This window comes from Diprion similis, chromosome 14 (assembly GCF_021155765.1).
Source record: "Diprion similis isolate iyDipSimi1 chromosome 14, iyDipSimi1.1, whole genome shotgun sequence".
Taxonomy (NCBI): domain Eukaryota; kingdom Metazoa; phylum Arthropoda; class Insecta; order Hymenoptera; family Diprionidae; genus Diprion; species Diprion similis.
This window is the reverse complement of record NC_060118.1, coordinates 11,009,646-11,030,274: the sequence shown is the minus strand read 5'-3', so window position 1 is coordinate 11,030,274 and position 20,629 is coordinate 11,009,646. Positions and strand designations below refer to the sequence as shown.

The 20,629-nt window shown below is 32.2% G+C and overlaps 1 protein-coding gene across 2 annotated transcripts in view; it reads left to right on the top strand.

Moving 5' to 3' along the window:
* The window catches only part of LOC124414520 (mucin-5AC), a 95,554-nt gene that overhangs the window by 38,428 nt on the left and 36,497 nt on the right, over nucleotides 1–20,629 (top strand). For both annotated transcript variants that reach the window (XM_046895476.1, XM_046895477.1), the window contains exon 2: nucleotides 9,245–9,312. The gene's annotated coding sequence lies outside the window, so the exon portion shown is untranslated. The remainder of the gene's footprint in view (nucleotides 1–9,244; nucleotides 9,313–20,629) is intronic.

The following is a 20,629-nucleotide window of genomic DNA, read 5'->3' as shown; positions in this document are numbered from 1 at the left end:
TATTATCCCGTTTTCTTCTTTTTCTTCTTCTTTCGTTGAAATAAAAATTAAAAAAAAAAAACACCAACAACCCTTGATTTTTTTATTTCCTCGTCAGTTTCGCGACAGCTTTGTGATCCACGCGAGGCGGTTTGCACGTTATAATATATGCCAATCCGCCATTGCTCCTGCGGTCAAGCCGTCTGTCAGTCTGATTGCTGGACGTTTGAATGCTCGACACCGCAAACCGTTGATATGCAATCCGTTATGCTGTTTGGATTTGTCAGAAGCCGCAGGTTGAATAAAGTTCGCGATTAATTTGCGTAAGATCGCAGTTCATACAATTGATTTGAAAACTTTTAAAAATTAGAACAGATTAGAGATTTACAGTTAATGATAATGAGAAAAAAATAAATAAACAAGGTTCAACAAGTTGAACAGATTTTCAGAGCTTTTAAATACGTAAAAGAATTTCGTCTCCTGTCTAAAATTGCAATTATAAAAAAAAATTAAAGAAATGCGAAAATAATGTTAACGATTCTTCGATTCATTTTTCTTATCGCAGTTTTTTTTTTTTGTCCTTTTTTCTCTCGTTTCCTTACACATTTAGACACAAGTTATTAACGTAAGAAAAGTAAAAATTATTCAAAACCTGTGGAAGCGTGAAGCATGCGCAAGGTATAAACAGTATTATTTATTATCCCAAGAGAACGCGTAATGTACAATATATCATAGTTGTTCACGTATTTCGTTGAGTAAGAATTGTGCAAAAATTTTTGTCCCACGCGATGTGTTGGTTATATTATATTTACAAGTCTCACGTCTCCGGCTGTTTCGTTTGCTGATTTAATACACTTACTCAATTCACGGTGAATAAGTATACATGCGTATGCATATATATGTATATATATATATATATATATATATAGATAATATAACAATGTAAAACATTATTAATAAAGATGAAGAAAAAATGGTGATAAAAAATATGGCGAAAGAATCACATCTGAGAATAGGGTTATAATAATTCATCATTAATAAGTTAATTAATGTTTTAACACCATATTATATACATACATGTGTGTGTGTGTGTGTGTATATATTTTACTCAAGGACTTGAAATTTTTATACTTTAGTCAGTATTGCTCATGGTTTTTCCACGGCTTCTTAAACGTTGGAATTATACCAGCGGTTGACTCTTTGTTTCATATCTTGTTTTAAATATACAAGAATATGAAATAATATGGGAACTTTTTTTATCAGTCTTAATTTGCGAAGGTACAGATTATATATACATACGTATATGTATATATATATAGCTGTGAATATGGATGAGTGAAAATATGCATTTCGTAATTTAGCCTCTGCTTAAAACTACGCGAATAAACGGAATCGCGGTTAACGAGATAAGAATGAGAAAACAAGCGAGAAAAAGTGGGTGGGAAAAAAAAAAAATTCAATCCAAGCAAGAAATATTATTAGAAAAACAAAAAATTCAAAATCGTCGAACACTGTATAGTATCAGAGAGAAAAGTAATTTGGTACGGAAGCGATGGAAGTAATAATAATAATAATAATAACAATAATAATAGTAAGAAGGAGAGAAAAGAGAAAGAGGATTGATTAAATAAATTAAAAAGTTGAAAGCGATTGGAGGGAAACAAAAGCTTTGAAGAGCTTTATTTTTTTTACGGCGTTGGAAACTCGCTGGTTGGTAAATTTTAACAAGACGAATTGCCGTATCGTTTTTTTTTTTTTTTGTTTATCCTTTTTTTTCTTCTCTTCTTTGCTTCATTTTTTTTTTCTTTTTTTTTTTTTTTACCATACCTTTTATCGTATTATACGCACTTCATCGTCTCTTGGAAGTCCAGGTTTTTTCATTCACCTTTTTCTTCACTGTTTCTTTCTTGGATGTTTTTTTTTTTCTTTCTTCTTTTTCCTATGTTTTAAATTAAAAATTTTTTTCTCTACTCGCACGTCGACGGTCGTAAGATAAATTTAGTTGGATGGAAAATTAACGACTGGAAAGGCTTCTTTTTTTTCATTTTCCTTACTTTTTATCTTTTGTTCCACCTCGTCGCGAACATATTTTACAATTCAACGAGCTTAGAGAAGTTGCTTGACGTGGTTGAAAGAAGAAAAAAAAAAGAAAATAAAATAAACGAAAAGGAAAAAAAAAAAATCAGAGAAGAATTCTTACGGATTTTGCATGGGAGAATCATGGTACATTAATTTCATTATATATATTTACATATTTTGAACAGCTGTTGTATACCTGGTTGTCTAAATATCGTTATTATGTATATATATATATATGCATGTTATATTTGTTTACTCGTGTTAATTATTATTTAAAATCTATTTGCAAAGATGTGAATAAATATTGTAAACAAATGACGTTGGAAGGAAAAGAGAAAAAATGAAGAATATAAATAAAACAAGGATTACAAATTAAAAGTGATACAATGAAAACGAAGAAAGAAAGAAAGAAAGAAAAAAAAAAAAAAAAAAACGTCAGAAATATAATTACACATTATACGTGATTAAATATGAAAAATTATTCACACTTACACAATTCATTCCTTGAATTATTATTATACAAGGTATTCTCCCACGCCTCGATCTCGTTACAACTTAAGGTTCGGCGGCTCCACTCTCTAAATTGCACTGTGATTTCGTGAAGATTGCCCCAAATTTGGCAACAATATTTCCCAGATTACAACTTGCCGTGTCTTTCGTGTCTAAATCACTCAACAATCGCGTGTCGATATTTTCTTTCTTTTCCGTCTCATCGTCGATTTGGATTTATTAATTATTCCTCGGTTTTATCACATCTATTTTCATTGTGGAACGGGAAACGAGGAAACAAACAAATAAAAAAAATAAAGCAAAATTACTTGAACGGTAATAAAACTCAGAATAAAAAAACATCATGAAATTGATTAAAAAATTAATTGCTAAATTTTATTTCCGCTCCAACTGTGCCTGAGTTCTTGATTCGCTTTTCAAAAACATTTGACGCATCGAATATCCTTTTTCCAGACAGTAGCACTAATACTGACGTAAAACCTTATGGTTACAAATTTTTGTCAACATTATTACTTTCACAATAAAATATATACTGAGAAAAAAACGTTTTTTACATGTTATTTTGACAAGAAACTTCTGTTTTTAAATTATTTGAAGTCGATTTGAGGGATGGGGCGGCAAAAATTCGTCAACACCCTAAATAATGATCACCCTAATGTATAGTCGACGCGCGTCTGTTTCCGATTTCTCGTATTTAAATATTTCTTCAGCTAATTGGCAGTCTTATTTTCTTTACACAGGTACCTTGACCTTATTTACCTTCCAATTTTCTCTCTTTGATTAATTCTTTGTTTCGCATTTATTTTTCTGTCTACAGGCAATTTTCCCCCCTACTGTAAAATAAATAAATAAATAAATAAATAAATAAATAAATGAATAAAAAGCACCGAACAAGAATCTCAAAATTTCTTTTTACCTTATTTTAAAATCCGTTCAATATCTCTCAGCTTTCCCAACAAATTTCCTATATATTGAAATATCAATGTTGAAAAAAAAAAACAGAGTTTTTAAAATTATAGTTGAATTATGTATAAAAATTAAATATTACAAATTATTATTTAATTGATAGAAAATAATGAGTATATATTAGTTTTGGGCTCACATATTAGTCGAAATACATATAGAAGAATTCAATTAATGTTATGTTTATTAATTAAAATCATCGTATACAATGAACTAATGCTTATTGAATGAATTAAAGAAAACGTACAGATAGATAACGTTTTTATTCTCAAAAAGTTTGCGACCAGTAAAAAGAGAAAATCGACAGCAAAAAATATGAAAAAAGAAAAATTTTCATACCTGATGCAGGATTTTTCAGAATTCTTCAAAATTTTAAATTTTATTCTGTCGATAAAATCTTTCCTAAAAATTGTAAAAACCTCCAATTGAGTCGAAAAAAAAAATCGAGTACCTTCCAAAGTGATAACGATCAAATCTGAAAGGTCAAGGGTTAAAACCCAGGTCGAATTGGCGTGGAATGCCTCATATATAAAATATACGGTAGAAAATTCCCTCAGTTTCAGTTTCACGTGTAATAACCTTTCATTTTCTTTCCGCTCTCTTCGTCTCCTCTCTTATTCTCTTTGCGGAAGGGATCCGGTGTCCGGGTCTTTGCACTTTTCCAGTATAGAACACAGTAAATTAGCGATTGTGCTTTCAGGCCACATGCGACCAATAATTCACCCTCGTAAGCTTCTCTTCGCCTCCCCCCGGCTCACTCATCTACCCCTTCACTGCAGCTTTTCAGACACCATTTTATTTGTCCCTGTTATTCTTCTTGTATCAAAAATATCGCGAAATTAGTTCGATATTTTTCCCTACAATTCTTCAACTTTAATTCGAATCATCGTACTTTCAAATAAACGAATGTTATCAAAACTAGAACAAACAAATGATTTTGGATTTTTTTGGTTATTGGATTTTCTGATTTCCTCTCTTTTTTGTACTTTTTTTCTACCATTCCTCGAACCGAATAAACAAACGATTTTTTTTTTTTTTTTTGGTTTCTTTTGGTTATTAGATTTTCTAATTTCCTGTCTTTTTTTTATTTTTTTTTCCATTCCTTGTACCGAATAAACAAACGATTTTTTTTTTTTTTTGATTATTGGATTTTCCAATTTCCTTTTCCATTTATTTTTCACATTTCGCCTGTATTTTACCGCGGAACGAAGAAAAGTTGAAGGAAATAGAATTCTCGGTGAAAAGTGCAGCATTATTGTAGGTATATTTGAGCTCGCAACGTTCGAAAACAAATGAAACCCGTTCTCAGTTCTTTTCAATTTCGTACGTTTTGTGTAAACTATTTTTCTACCGAGAAATACCGGGATGTTCTCTTCTACGTGCTGCTTCATGTTTTCTCTATGCAGCAGCAGGCGAAGTTCCCAGACCTTCATTTTTTTCTTTTCTTTTCTTTTCTTTGCACTCGCCGGAATTCTTTTTCGGCATCGCATATATGTATCATGCACGACGAATCGAGGATTCCTAGATGCAAAAATTTGACGCCGAAAGTTAAATCGATTTTATCCCATTTCTCGATTCGATTCAGGAATTATTCATTCATTCAAATTATTCAACCCCCCCCTCCCCCCCCCCCCCCCCTAAATCGAAAGATAGATCACGTCAGTGAAAATTTCACCCTTTCACGCTGACAATGAATCAAAGTTCTATAATTATGCAAATGAATTTAACGTAACGCGGTTGAAATATACGATTTGTAATTTTTTTTTTTTTTTTGTTTCTTAACCAAGAAACGTAGAAATTTTGTATCAACTTTTTTATTTTTTACACATCGTTTCATTTGAAATACTACAGCTAGCGGAAAAAATAGAAGAAATATTGAGAAACACAAGGGAAAAAAAAAATTTTTGAATTAGAATTACTTTTGGAAATATCTTTTCGGGGGAAAGAAATACGTTTAGTTGATATTTTTTATTTATTTATTTTTTTTGTTTCGTTTTGCGAAAAATCGATACTTTTTATCAACTAGAAATTCTTATAGTATTTCCTCAGCTACGAAGATCGCTTTTGAAAATATCAAAACAAAAAAATACTGGGATTATAAGCAACGACTTGCATAATATCGACGATTCAATTTAAAGTTGTTCGATTTCACTCGAAGATTGTTCGTTTCAATCAGAAGATTATTTTCTACAAATTCGGTGAAAGAGACATTTTTCTTATTTCATTAGTGAATTGTTGAAATTCCGCGATTTGTGTTTGAGTGAATTTGTTGGAAGAGATTTAAAACCAATCGTCGATCAATATCCAATCTTTTTTTTTATTCACGATTTTAGTAGGTATAGTTTATTCGAATAGATATCATCACAGCTCTCACAAATCATCGAAACAATAATTTGTCAAATATATTATATATTTATTACGCAGGAATATTTTTAGTGAAATAAAATTGTTTTCAAAATTAAAAATTTCGAACCCACGACTATAACGTACACTTAAAATTTCCACTCGCGAATAAACATTCGCTATACATGAATAATGCAACAGCGTCGTAGGAAAGATGCGTCGTTGCTTCGGAGCGTCGCGTCGCGTCGCGTCGCGTCGAGTAAACAATGATAAACCAGATTCGCGGAGGGTAAATTAACCCCTGCTTTGAGATAGAAGAAGAGAGCTAGAAGCGTCGGTGTGTAAATTAAACCCTCCTCACTTCCCCATCTCTCTCTCTCTCTCTCTCTCTCTCTCTCTTTCTCTCGAGTTTCAAGTTTAAACTGTGAAATTAATTCAAGTGCGTGAGCTTAACGGTGAAAAGTGGCGCAAAAGGGGTGCAGGTTGGCCCTCAAGGGTTGGGCTTGACGTATAAATTTCATTTTTTTTTTTTTTACCAAGGATGCGTGTACACACGAGTATCCTCCCCCTTCCTCCACCCCCTCACCCTCTTACACGAAGCTTAAGTCTCAGCCTCAGGCTTAGGGTGAAATAAAAACCAAGACCTGCTCGGGATTTCCGTGATAAGGGCTGAATTCTCGGCTCATTTAGCCCTCGTGTACCGAGAGAATTGCTCGTTGAGAATATATAAGGTGTAGTATACAGGGTGGCACGGAATTAAGTGACGAAACTGATGGGGTAATAGAATAGCATAGAAAGTGGGTGGGGGTGAAAACTTGGAATGATCGATATATCGAAATTTTATACATGCGAAAATTAAATGGTTTTTGAAATTTTTATTTTTGATAGTGTCTCGCTGCTTAGAACGACTACTAACCAGTGAATCACGATTTCGAACAATTTGTCTTTCGTTATTTTATTTTCGTATGTTTGAAATTTCGATGTATCATCCATTCGAAATATCGACCCTTTCAAGTTTTTTTTCACCCCCACCCGTTTTTTTTTTTTTTTTTTTCTTGCACTAAAATTCCGAAGTCATTGATCTCAAAAATGGGTCCAGATTTGAGAAATTTTCAACATTCAAAATGGCGGATTCAATATAGTGATTTAAAATTGTAAAAATGATCGGAATGGCTCGATAATACAAATGCAGAGTTTTTTTTTTTTTTTTGCTCACCGTAAACTGTTGGATACGCCATTTTGAAATTCGCAATTCTGACGTCGGACTCGTTTTCGAGGGAATTGGATCAGTTTCAATTTTTTCAGTCCACCGTATTGGATCCGCTATTTTTAATTTTGAAATTCTGGTTCCCCATTTACCACCCCTGGCAGTTTGATCACTTTGTTCCGGGACACCCTGTAGAGGCGGCTTGTTATACGTCTATGCAAATTCGAACCCTTTAGACTTAAGTGAAAGTTCACCCAAGTACCCACCCGGACAATTTCTCTTCGCCAAATTCTCTGGATGAATATACTCAGAAATTACGAATGAATTCATCTCCTGCTCCTTGAACTTTGACGATTTTTAGAAACGTCAAGTTTCAAGATATTTACTTAGAAATTATTCACCACTTTTGGTTTTTTTTTTTTTTTTTTTTTTTTTTTTTACTCACAGAGACAGAAATCATAAAGTCGAAACGATTTCTCGTGACATTTATTTATTTATCGTCAAAATTATACGAATTTTAGGTATTTATATTGATATAAAAAATATCACTTTTCGAAATTCTAAACCTACGTTGAAATTTGATTTTTTCTTATTTCATGTAACTTCGGCGACTTTTCCTTTTTTCTTTTTCTTTTTTTGGGTTCATTAACATTTTTTTTTTTTCTTTCCACTTCACGTTTCTAAAATTCGGCCGTAACGTAAAATATATGAAAATTCCATTATTCTCCGATTTATTATTTTGTAACGGTTATTCAATATATCGATAATAATTTTTTCCTATTAAAATTCTATCGATATATATATTTATATCTATGAAAAATAAACATCTGCATCGTATCGGAAACTTTCGTAAATACGAAAATGTTTGGTTTTGAAATTATTTTCAAGTCCACCGTAGAAAATAGCGAGGAAAAAATTTTCCACAAGCTGTGGGGTTGATTTTCTGTGGTTAAAAACTAACCGAAAAATGGTCGAAAACGAAAAAAAAAAGAAACAAATAGTCGTAGAGAATTTTTCCAAAAAAGCGAAACAAATGTAAATTTTTTCGTCTTAAGAACGCTGCTCTGTAAATTTGTTTATATTTATTTTTAAATCCTGTACGTGTAATTTTTTGAATGATCCTTAAATTGTTTTATACCTCGATTTTGTCGTTTCATCAAAACTAAGGGAAACAGAGAAATCAGTTCGCGTGGAAGAAGAAAGAATTGAATTCGGTAATGAAAACAAGAGGATCGTATTCGTTCGAACAATTTTATCGGATGAAATTTATACGCATCGATGAGAATTTTATTAGGTAAACTGAAATTCGATCTTCTTATATTCAAGATGAGATTCGACTTCGGATCGAACTTCAGACTTCAGAAAATACGCGTTTTCCAATTCATTTGATTCCACCGAATCGAGTTTCGATTATAATCCACCAACCAAAGCCTCATTTTTTTTCCGATCAGATTCTAGATTGCAACGTGATTCGAACTATCACCCTTAAGCTTTATCACGGAAATTAGAACTTCGCGAATCGGTCATCGATTATCAATTACGTTTCTTACTACCTACTACCTACTACTCAACCTACAAATTTTTTTTCAACCTCACAACTTTTGCTCAAATTGCAAAGAGATTTTTTTTTCTCTCCCTGAAATGATTAAAATATCTCTTTTTACGGAGGGAATGATACAAAAAAAAGAAAAAAAAAACAAATAAATCTTCCTCGAATCAACTCCCAGTTTCATTATCGCCATCATCTTTGTAATGTATTGTATTTCGGTTTGTAGTATTTCAGTCTTTGTATATTCCAGCTTCTTCTAATTATTTTCTTTAGTATCGACAAAATATAATCGCAGGAGATTATTTGAAGCAATTTTGAATTTCGCAAACTTTTTTTTTTACTCAGGTACTGTGATACAGATTAACGTGTAATTAGCATCTGGTTGACTTAATATTTTCGTCGTTTATCAATCTATACACTATTTTCTAAAATTTTAGGTTAAACGAAATTTATAAAAACGTGAATAAATTATTTTTTTGCTTCCTCCGCACGAACAAACATAAATTATATATTATTGACACAAGGCATTCGTTCAAACTTCATATTATCGCTTACCAATGGTTTACCAATATTTTCGTCAGGCTAATTATCCGTTTCTGCGTTTTATTTTTCAGGAATTTTCGAAAACCGTAAGCGGAACGATTATCGTGGCTTTTGGAGCGGCAAAAATTGGCTTGAAACGGTGAGTGAGAATGCAAAAATTTTTCAATCGATATACACGCTGTAAAATAATTTTTATTCCTGCGATACGAAGAAAAAAGAAGCAGAAAAAAAAGTCCACCCCCAAAGACTGAACTCCAAACGCTTGAAACAAGAAAAAAAAAAAAAAAAAAAAAAAAAACGAAAAACGAAAAAATCGGCTAAATCACCTCGAGGGTTTTTCAACTTCCGGCGTTGATGGGCGAGGTGTCCTAATTCCATCCCCCCATGACGGCGGTGGATATCGAGGGGATTTAGTGGTGCAGGGGTGGTTCTTACAAGAAGTAGCTTACTTACCCTTCGAGGCCGATGCAGGTTACAGCAGCTCTTCCAATTTCTTTCCCCGTTACGAAACTACCGTCGATCGAGACTCTCCCCTTCTCTCCTCGCCTCTCTTTCTCTCTCTCTCTCTCTCTCTCTCTCTCTCTCTCTCTCTCTTTCTCTTCTCGTAATTTCGCCTGACAAACGACCAATAAGAACTCAACGGGGGCTTCTTTTCACAGCTTTTCTTTTTTTTAACGTTTTTTTTTCTTCCCTCTCTGCTTCATCCCCCCCCCCCCCCCTCCCCCCTCTCCCTTTCCTCATTTCTTCTCCGAGGTCATCGGAAAAGTTGATTAAAAGGGAGAAATTTTTATAACCCAAACTTTCGACAACCCCAAAAGCAAATTCTGCTCGAGTAAAGCCCGTCATGCATATTATATATATATATATGTATACATATGCATATATACATAGTACATACGTATACATCCAATTTTATACTTGCAGGATTTTTTTTGTTTTTTTATTCACTCTTTTTTTTTTATCGAGCTTTTACCGGTGCACAAGATTTTTTTTTTTTTTTTATTCTTTCTGCTATGTAACAACAGATGTTAAAAATCCTGCGATGGAGTGAATTCTTTTTTTTTTTTTTTTTGATTCTATTTAGTGGAATGGTTTTCTGGAAATTTGAATTTATACCTATTACTTCATAATCATTTATATATTTACGTTTTCGAAATTTTCGAAAAAGGAAATCAAGAATTTTCGTTTCGATCGACGGTTAGAATCATCTTAAAAGTAAGAATTTTTGGAAGATTTCGATTTTCGAAAATGTATCAGAGAATCGTTTATATTAAAGCTGAAACACTTTATAGATACGTATAAAAAATCGATGGTACAGAATTGATTCGAATAATAATAATTGAAACGTCTTTAAAATTCGTACCAACGATGTATAAAAAAATATTTTCCCCCCTAAAAAATTTAGACACGAATTTTATCATCCCATCGTTATTTGAAGCTTGTTTAACGTTGCGGACGATTGATAACAAGCTAAAACTATATTTATACCTTTAGCTAGAGTAAATTATCCGAACTACTAATGACTTTATGATTATTATTTCGTTATACATTGCTATAACGAAGCTTCTCCAGGATTCAGTTATTACTCCTGTAATTAATTGCGCTAATTATCGGGGGTTGTTGGCTTTGCTGATATTCAATAATACTTATATACCTATACATGAATGTATTAATTTACAGTTTGCAGTAATATATTGAACTTTATGCCAGGACATGCGAAACTGGACTTCCGCGTATTGCTTTTGGCAATCCTGAGTTTCTGGTTACAAATTAATTACTAATTATAGCTGATTGGCATCCATGCCATGAGTTACTGCCCTATATCCATGCTTTGCTTACCTCGGAGCTCATCGTACCCTTCTCTCTCTCTGTCTCTCTCTCTCTCGAACACACACACGCAGTACGTGGTATTGATTTCAATTTCAATCACGCACACGTTGCGTTTCCATTTTTATTAAACAAACCGATCAGCCTACCATTGAAATTCGACGAATATAACATCGACTTTCCATTCATTCATTCATTCATTCATCCATTCATTTATCCATATATTCAGTCAGTCATTCTTTCGCCCGAATATTACAATTCTTTTAGTCACAATTTCGTATTTTAATCAGCAAGATGACGAAAAGTGATGACCTTAGATTCGTGATAAGCGATTCAAAAAAACTTCACGATAGCGATTTTATCATTCAGATCCATTAATCCATTCTGCGGATATTATATCGTAATAATTATTATTTGAATTTTTTGGAATCTTGTTAAATTTGTATAATTGAAAAATTGGCTAACCGATTCAAAATCCAAAATCTAATAAGTTTCTAATAAGTTTGAAAAAACCGCGCTGATTTAGACCAAAAATCATTTTGAAATCCGGTAATGCAAAAAAAAAAAATTGATCTATTGAAAACTCGACTTTTCATTTTCGGGAATGATCACGAGAAAAAAAAATTTTTTTTTTTTTTTTTTTTCTACATACATATATAAAAACAGAAAAACGGGAAGTCAAAGAATGCTGAAACTCTCAAATTAACACTTGCTACAATTTTTACGAAGTGCAATTTCACACTCGATGCTAACTTGCTGGATCGATGTTTTCATTACTGATCGAGAGAGGAGATTATTCGACCTGTTACTGTCATTCATACTCGCAGAAGCGAATTTAATGCCCGCATCGAATCACGATGGCTCAGATATACGTTGCGGAATTTGTGTTAGGTACTTCGTACCAGTCAAATTCACCCGTCGAATATTTGCGAACATCAATACGCGCGAAATTAACTAACAAAAGAATTTCAAGATAATTCAATATTTTACCAATTTTATCTTTTTTTTATATCGCGATCATTCTGAATCGGAATTAATATATCTCGATATTTTACAATTCTAATGACTGAAAAAATTTCTACACGGAGAAATTTTGAACAAAATTTTTCTTTTCAAAAAAAAAAAAAAAAAAAAAAAAAACAAACAATTTCACTCCGATTTTTGCATCGTTTCTAATTTCTCACATATATTATTATATATATGTAATTGCTGTGCGACTGATTCTGCAAATGTATTCCTGATTCGATTCGTCGTTGAGGAATGAAATTTTTTTTTATCTTTTGAGAAAACTTAAAAAATTATTTTTAGAAGACGAATATCACAACGAAAACAAAAAAATCAAAAAAATCACCGCATGTCCAACAAACAATTCAATCAACTGTAGATTTTTATTTCTTCATACTTTTCGTTTTTTCTACTTTGTGGTTTTTTTTTTCTATCTTCTTTTTTTTTTTTTACTTTCTTGTCCTCTTTTCCGAAGAGAGTGTAATTGTTGTTCAACGCTTATATATATATATACATATAAGAAACCGGTTTAAGTCGTTCCTCGATTTTAAACTATAAGAAATCGAGGGATTGTAACTTTCTTTGTATGTATGCAATACATATTATTGCAGAATGCGGTATCTCGATTAATTATACTCGGCGATAAATTTAGTTATTACGAAATAGCTACGTGCAGATTATTCGTACACAATCATTGGTTGATTCTGCGGCGGCATCGAATCGGCGCTGATAAATATGCATGAATGGAATTTGATTGAACTGGAAATTACAGAATTGAAGTCTGATTGTGAAACGATCGATTACACACATACTCGTATTAACACAGGAACCGTTTCACCGATGTTCTCTCTATTTTGAAAAATTCGCCTGAATTTTCGCACGAGGTATAATGAATAAATTGTTCGACATCAAAGGCAAAAATATGGAAATTTCTTTTTTCATCAATTTTTCACCCCCCGTCGTCGAATTTTCTGCAGCTTTACTCAACATTGGTGCAAAAACAAATTAAAGAAAGAAATAGAAACCAACGAATTTGAAAAAAAAAAAACACCACTTCACGTAGAACATGAAACATTAGCCTGAATTTTTTCATATTTTTTATTCAACTGCTCAAACTTTGTGTTTTTTTTTTTTTTTTTTTATATTTGACGTTACATATTTTGAAAAGAAATTTTCTTGATATTCTATAAAAATTCTTAGAAATCGTATTTTCTGTTTCAAACATTTCAAGACCGGGCTCGTATAATGGGTCGATTTTTTTTTTTTCTTTTTTCAATTTTATCAATCAGGTAAAGCATTGTTTAAACCGTTTAAAAAATTTCAAAAAATCTCAAATAATTTCCTAGTTGAAACAATTGCGGAAGAATTTTTGCGGCAAATCAACGAGTGACGAGGGTCCGACGTTTGTTGGAATCCCGTGGAATTTCTCATATATGTATATAGGTATTAAAAACGGATGAATTTTGACACGTGGTAGCAGCTGTAGCGTCGACGTGACAGATATTGTTAACCGAGATCGAGATCGAAAACCTGTTTCCGATTACGCAACTCGAATCGAGGCTGATCCAACGAACATATAAAAGTATCTGGAACACCTCGTCTAGGTTTTAGGTTCATTGATTTCGTTTCATTCTTATTTTGATCTGAAATTCTTAATAAGACAATGACAAGATTTCAAGTTCAGTTTGATTTTTCCAGAACGAATATCGCTTAATTATTTTCACCATATTTTCAGAACACAGGTAAAAACAAGGAAAAAAAAGAAGGTAATTTCTTTTTCTTTGATTTTTTGTATTTGCATTTGATTATTACTTGAATAAAAAAAAATTTTTTTTTTCATCTTTACCTTCATAATTGAGTCTTCTTTTACGATGATTTTAAACTTTGCTAATAAATTTTTTTCACATTTTGAGATCGTTGTTTATTATTATTTCTGAATGAAAGTGATTTTAATACGTGACTGTAGTTTGTTTAATTGTTATTTGCAATAAACGTAATTTGAGAGGAAAAGGTAATAATTTATCTTAATATCTAAAATATCGTTTTGATTTCTCAAAAAACAAACTTTATCTACTAAAACTATCGTTTTATTTATTACTTACATAACAAAAATCAAAATTCGACATTTAGAAACCGAGACTCAAAATTCATGTCAACCGGTTTAATTATTCTTTCTCTTTCTTTCAAGTTGCGACCTATAGTTACGGGATAATAAAACCGCATTTGCGGTATTCGAATTTCTCTTTACGATACGACGAAGAGAGAAGAAAGAAAAGAAAAGAGATAAAAAAAATGCCAAGACGAAGACGTTGAAATGTGCATAAGTTGGGTGCAGTAATTGGTTTTGGGCGTCGTCGCGGCTACGCGAAGCGTAAATTGAATCCTCGCCTCGTCACGAATTTCTTTCTCGCGAGATCTCGAAAATTCGCGACTTCACTTCGCAATAAGCAGTCTGTAATTTTTATAATCTCGGTATAAACTCAGTAATCATTCAACCTAACAACTGAAGACTGCGAATCGTTGGAGAAAACGGCGCAACGCTGTTGCGGAAAAGGATTGCGAAAAATTTTATTTCGCGTATCGACGATGAATTTTATACGCGTGATTAGAAAAAAAATAAAAACATAGCTTTTTAGCCGAATTTTTTTCTCTCTCACTCTCCCTCTCTCTCTCTTTCTTTTCACAGATTTTTATTCAAACTCCTTTTATCTCTGCTGTAATTAGAACGATTCGATGAATCGGTTCGAATTGAAAGATATCACGAATGAAAATGTTGAACGAATTTGAAAGTTTTGGAGTTTGCGGAAAATGCAGGTCGTTTTTCAATTTCCCCGTTTACTTCGCGCTCCGTATTCTTACCTTTTCTATATCCTCCCCGGAAGTCAAGCGGAAGTTGCGATGCTCACGGAACTTTTCGACTGAAATCCTTCCCGCACTTGTGAGGTAAACAACCGGTTTGTATTGGTGTTACTGTGTACACTGCAACAAGGCATTTGTTTCGCGAATTTCAAAAGCTTTCAAACTCACCGAAAGCGTATTTGAAAGCTTTTAAACTCGGTTATATAAAATTCCTCGGCAAACTCGAGTGTCTATCATTATTGCGGTGTGAGAGGATGAAATGAATTTCAATCGTATTTTGAAAGTAAGTTGAAATTCCGATTTTCAAAAACGTCGTTGAATTCCGGATTTTTTTCGTTGCGAAAGTTGAAGTGAAGAAACCAAATTTTTGACGAAATATCAAAATTACGAAACTGCGAAAGTGTGAAAATTTTTTTTATCTGAAACATCGAAATTCCGAATGATCGATGGTTTTCAGTGAAATTTCACCATTATCATCGTTTTTTGTTTTGAATTTTCCATATTTTTACGGTCGGAATCTTAGTCATTCTGATTTTCGGTTTTTCTCATTTTTTCTCGTAAGCCACGCTATGTGAGTATATTTTAACTTTCGAAAATTTACTTTATCGAAACTTTATTTTTCGAAATTTACCTCAATCGGAACTTGAATTTTGAGAATCTTTAATTTCTTAAATTTTGGTTATTTTACTTCAAATCTCGCAAGAAAATAATTCTAATAATCAGGCGATTTCGGAACTTTTCAAATTTGGAATTTCAACCTGGCTCCAGAGCTTATTTTTTTCAAATTGAATGCTCATTACTTACGTGTTCAAAACTCGAAGTTTTTCTGATGAATAAAAAAAATTATTACGACTGTACATTTTTCGTACTAAGGTTTGAGAATTTTTGGCAACGTTCAAAAATAACGTTTTTTTCTTTTCCATTCTTTTTTTTAAGTTTTCGAACTATTTACTATTCTAGATGAGGCCACCGGCTATAACGGCTCAATTTCAATTCGGCGCGATCCCCTCATGAATACAAACGAATCTGCAATTGATATTTATCGAGCGTTTCGAGTGGTGGAAAATTGAATCTGGAAATACTGCGGAGCTTGCAAAGTCCGGCACCGATTCTCATGGTTTTTACTCGCATCGGATGCACCGAGAAAAATTTCCACTTACGGTCTTTTAACCATTTTTTCACCATGACCGAAGAATGTTATTCTGAGTAGAATATGAAAATGAGTTTTGATGCTGCAGACAATTAATCTAAGATTTCTTCATATAGGGTATTCCACGCCAATTCGACCAGTATTAAGACTAGATCATCTCAAAATCATTTCATGTTCTTTTCTAATATTCCACTTGGTAAAAAACGTGATCTGATTTTATTTCATATTATTTTTTCATTAGATTTACTAGATTTTTGAGAATTTTCATAGATTTTAAAAAATGGGCTTTCGCAATCGACTTGAAACATTTATAAAAAATAAACGGTTTGATAAAAAAATTTGAAAAAAATTCAGGTCACGTTTTTTACGGAGTAAAATGTTAGAATAATAAAAAAAAAATGAAACGATTTTGAGATGATTGGGTTTTAATACTGGTTGAGTTGTCGTGGAATATCCCATATATATATATATATTCGTTTTACCAAAAATTTTCCAATAACTTTGAGAAACGAAATTTTTGCAATTTCCGCTTCATCTCTCTTTCTCTCTCTTTATTTTTCCCTTTCCGTCTTTCTTTTCATGAATAAAAATCGAAGATTGAAGTAACGTAAAATAAAATTATACGACTTAGCTCAGCTTCGCAACTTCAGGTTTCTCATCTCACGAAGACGCTGCAGCGATGTCGACTTAGGTATATACATATATATAATATTCATGCTGTTGCAACGCTGTGATATTACTTGGAAATTCAACAATTTCCGCCACCGCCTTTTACCGCTGTCACTATGCCAACCCCCGCCAAAACCTTTCGTCACGAACGCGTTTTATACTATCAAGATCGAAACGACCGCTCTGTGCGTCAGTTTTTATCTGTTCCTCATAAATACGATCTAATTTGTGCTTTTTTTCTTTGTCATAAATTTCTCCACCCTGACTGTGAGGTATAAACAATCTGCAGGTAATATTTAACAATAAATTGTAGTTTCTGAAAACACGAAATCACGTTTTTGCAATTCTTATCAATTCTGGTATTCAAATTTTTCTTAAAATCACTATTTTTTGCAAGACAGCTGATACTTTTAAAAATTATATACGAATTCGAGTAGATATTCTGAAATCAAGAATTTAATTTCGAAATTTCAATACTCAGTAGGTATTCACTCAATTAAGGAAAGAGAATAATCAAATTCAACTTTGATTACAGCGAAAAAATACCAAAAATTCAAAATCACAACGTAAAAAAATCCATAAATTTGGTATTCGTTAATCCAACTGTATGATTTTTGCACTTAATTTTTATCATACACATCAGGTTTTTGATTCCAAAATTTTCATACTAAATTTACTCGCTTAAACTCCATACAAGAAGAATCAAATTTGAGTTTAAGGGTATCGAGAAAAAAAAAAAAAAAAAAAAACGCGTAAATTGATAAAAAAAAATCTCCAAAATTGTTACAGCTTTTGCATTATTATATTACAAAATTACAGAATCATTTCGAATTATCATCGTTATCATCAATGAGCGATAAAAAAAAAAAAAAAACGGGAAGTAAAAAAATATGCTATAAATATATATTATCATTATTAAAATTTTTCGCTTACGTAATTCGGACTTTTCACAGGAATTCGAATATTCGAATCGGGTTCAGGGTCGGTTTCGTCGGGGATGAAACCCGCTCTGGTGTCCATCCGGTGTTGACGAGGGAGGAAGTTTGGGTATTGAATTATGCCGTACCCTTTGAGGGTTGATTTCAGATGGAAAACTAATTAGCTAGCTACCTCGGGGTGCCGGTGAGCCACGGGTGTTGTGAAAATTCTTCGGATCATCTAAATCGTTAATTAACGCGGTTTCCGGCGCCGCTGCTAAGTGGAACGAACAACATTTTGTCGGCCGCAGGCTCATTAGGAGCATTCAAAACTTCCCTCCAAACTTCACAAAGCATTCTCATCTCTACACAAGGCGAGTAATTAGTTTGAGGCCACTGACGAACTACCGATTTATGCACACCGACGCATCACAGATTTGTTTTCCTCGACGAAACTTGGCGAAATGTATTATTGCGAATTCACCATACGTTCGCTGTTTATTTAATTTGAAAGTACAATAAATTTAATAAACAATTTAGCGAATTCAAATTGCTGTTTTTTTTTTTTTTTTGTTTTTGTTGTGTTATTAGGGGGGGGGGGGTTCTTATGAATTTTATTTAGTAAAGTTAAACATTTTTAACGCCAACTTAAAAGACGAATACTTATTGTTAGTAATTTACTGTTTATTAAATTTGAAAATGGAATAAATTTACTACACAATTTAGCAAATTCAAATGTTCTTATGAATTTTAGTAAAATTAAACATTTTTAACGCCAACTTAAAAGGCAAATCAGGTTACAAATTTAGAAATTCAAAGTGTAACCTGATTTTGTAAATTGACAGCTTTTTCATTCGTTTTAGAATTCACGCGACCGTTCACCCGTAATCTCCGTATGAAAAACTTTGAAATTCAATCTGATTTGATAGGATATAAATAATGAAATATCGTGAAACTTGTTAATACATTCTGAATTTTTTTTTTTTTGTTACTTAATACAACTTCAAACACTGTCAAATGAATAACATTTTTTTTTATCGCCGAGTCACGGTCACAATTTTCAGTTCGAAATATTGTAAATTCAGTGAGTTATGATTTTTTGAACAGATTGATCGATTTTATGATACTTCGTTGCTTTGCGAATTATTATTATTATTATGTTTCTTATTATCATGTACAAAATTTCGTTCTAATAAAGATAATAAATTTACCTTGAAATTTAACAGTTAAAGATTGTTCCTAGAATTTTTGACAAATATTTTCTACAAAAATTTGGTTGAATGAATTTTCCCTATTTTTGGAAACTTCAGGATAATTAAATGTGCTGTTTTCAGGATGGAAATAGTGCTACTTTTAGAATGAATATCTGAATGCAAAAAAGGAAATTGAACGGAAAATGAAGAAATTCTTCAAAACTTCTTGAGGGAAGTTTTCTGATTTCTTTCTACGTTTGCATTTCGCCTTTTATTCTTCTTTGCCTACGATTTGAAGGAGTTTTTCTTCTTCTTCTTCTTCTTCTTCTTCTTCTTCATCTGAGTCTTCTTGTTCTTCTACCTCTTATTTCTCTCGCTCCTTCCACACTTCACCTTCTCGAGAACAAGGCAATAACAAATAACGATTTGCCACTTTCGCTATACTGCAAGGGGCCAGCCGTAATCTTTAATGTCACGTGTGTCCGCAGGGATTTACTTTATAGCCATGCCGGGTTTACGCTGACTTTAAGATAAAGAATAAAACGTCCGGATTCTCGGTAAATCTGCTCCCAATATCCACCTATGATCAACCATTTATCCAGATACGGTAAAAATATAACTTCAATAAAGATATAAATAATTTATCTCAATTAAAAAAGAATAATTGTTGTATATGGGTTATTCCACGGCAACTCGACCTGTGTTAAACCCTGACTATCTCAAAATCATTTAATGTTTTTTCTTTCTAACATTCTACTTGGTAAAAAACGAAAAAAGTTTTTTTCATCACCTAATTCGGAATTTAAAAATTTTTAAACCCAAAATTAATACAAGATCAAATCGTGAGAGTCAAATAAGAGTCGATTTATTTGTAAACGTTCAATTCCACCAATTCGATGATGCGCAACTCTAGTTAGTACAGATAATTCTGGATTGAAAAATTTCAAAATTCTGAATTAGGTGACAAAAAGATTGAAAAAAAATTCTGCCCAAGTTTTCCTTAAAGGAGGGGGTGGAGGGTTGTTTTGTGTCATTCGTTGGATTTTTTAAAATAGGCATTCATAATCGACTCCAAATATTTATAAAAAAATTAACGGATCGGTAAAAAAATTTGAAAATAAATTCAGGTCGTGTTTTTTACCGAGTTGAATGTTAGAAAAAAATATGAAAGGACTTATACTTCGCACATAAAAAAAATGAAATGTCACAATAATACCTACAATATTATTCAATACTCTGATATTGTGATAAAAAAAAAATTTATCCATATTTTAACAATCATCTTATAATTATAATTAATTATTTTTTTATTTTTACCTTTTTTCTTTTCTTTCACTCTCTTCACTCTCGTTTTTTCACTTCACTACTTGTTATTCACCTTCTTCCACGTCTTCTTATTTTTTTATTATCATTAATGTATTTTTACAACAACAGTAACGTGCAGAGTCGGATTTGCACAATGGATAGTATAACTTTTACGGCTCGAGGGAATCGTGTGGAAATTTCTTGGGCAGGTTCTTCGTCATAAACACACGTACCTACACGCGAATCGCATACACTCGACTTACATACTTCTGCGCGTTGCGTTCAATATGTTAGCTAGATTAACCGTTCATTTCACTCGCTGTTAAGTTTTTCATTTTTCATTCTCACGATAACCGAGTTTAATAATTATATATATATATATATATATATATATATATATATATATATATATATATATATATATATATATATCGAATTATAATTACTTGCAGTATTATTTTAAACGGTGAATAAGAAACTGAATCGATCAAACTTTTGTGAAAAAAAATATATCGTTTTCAATTATTTTTT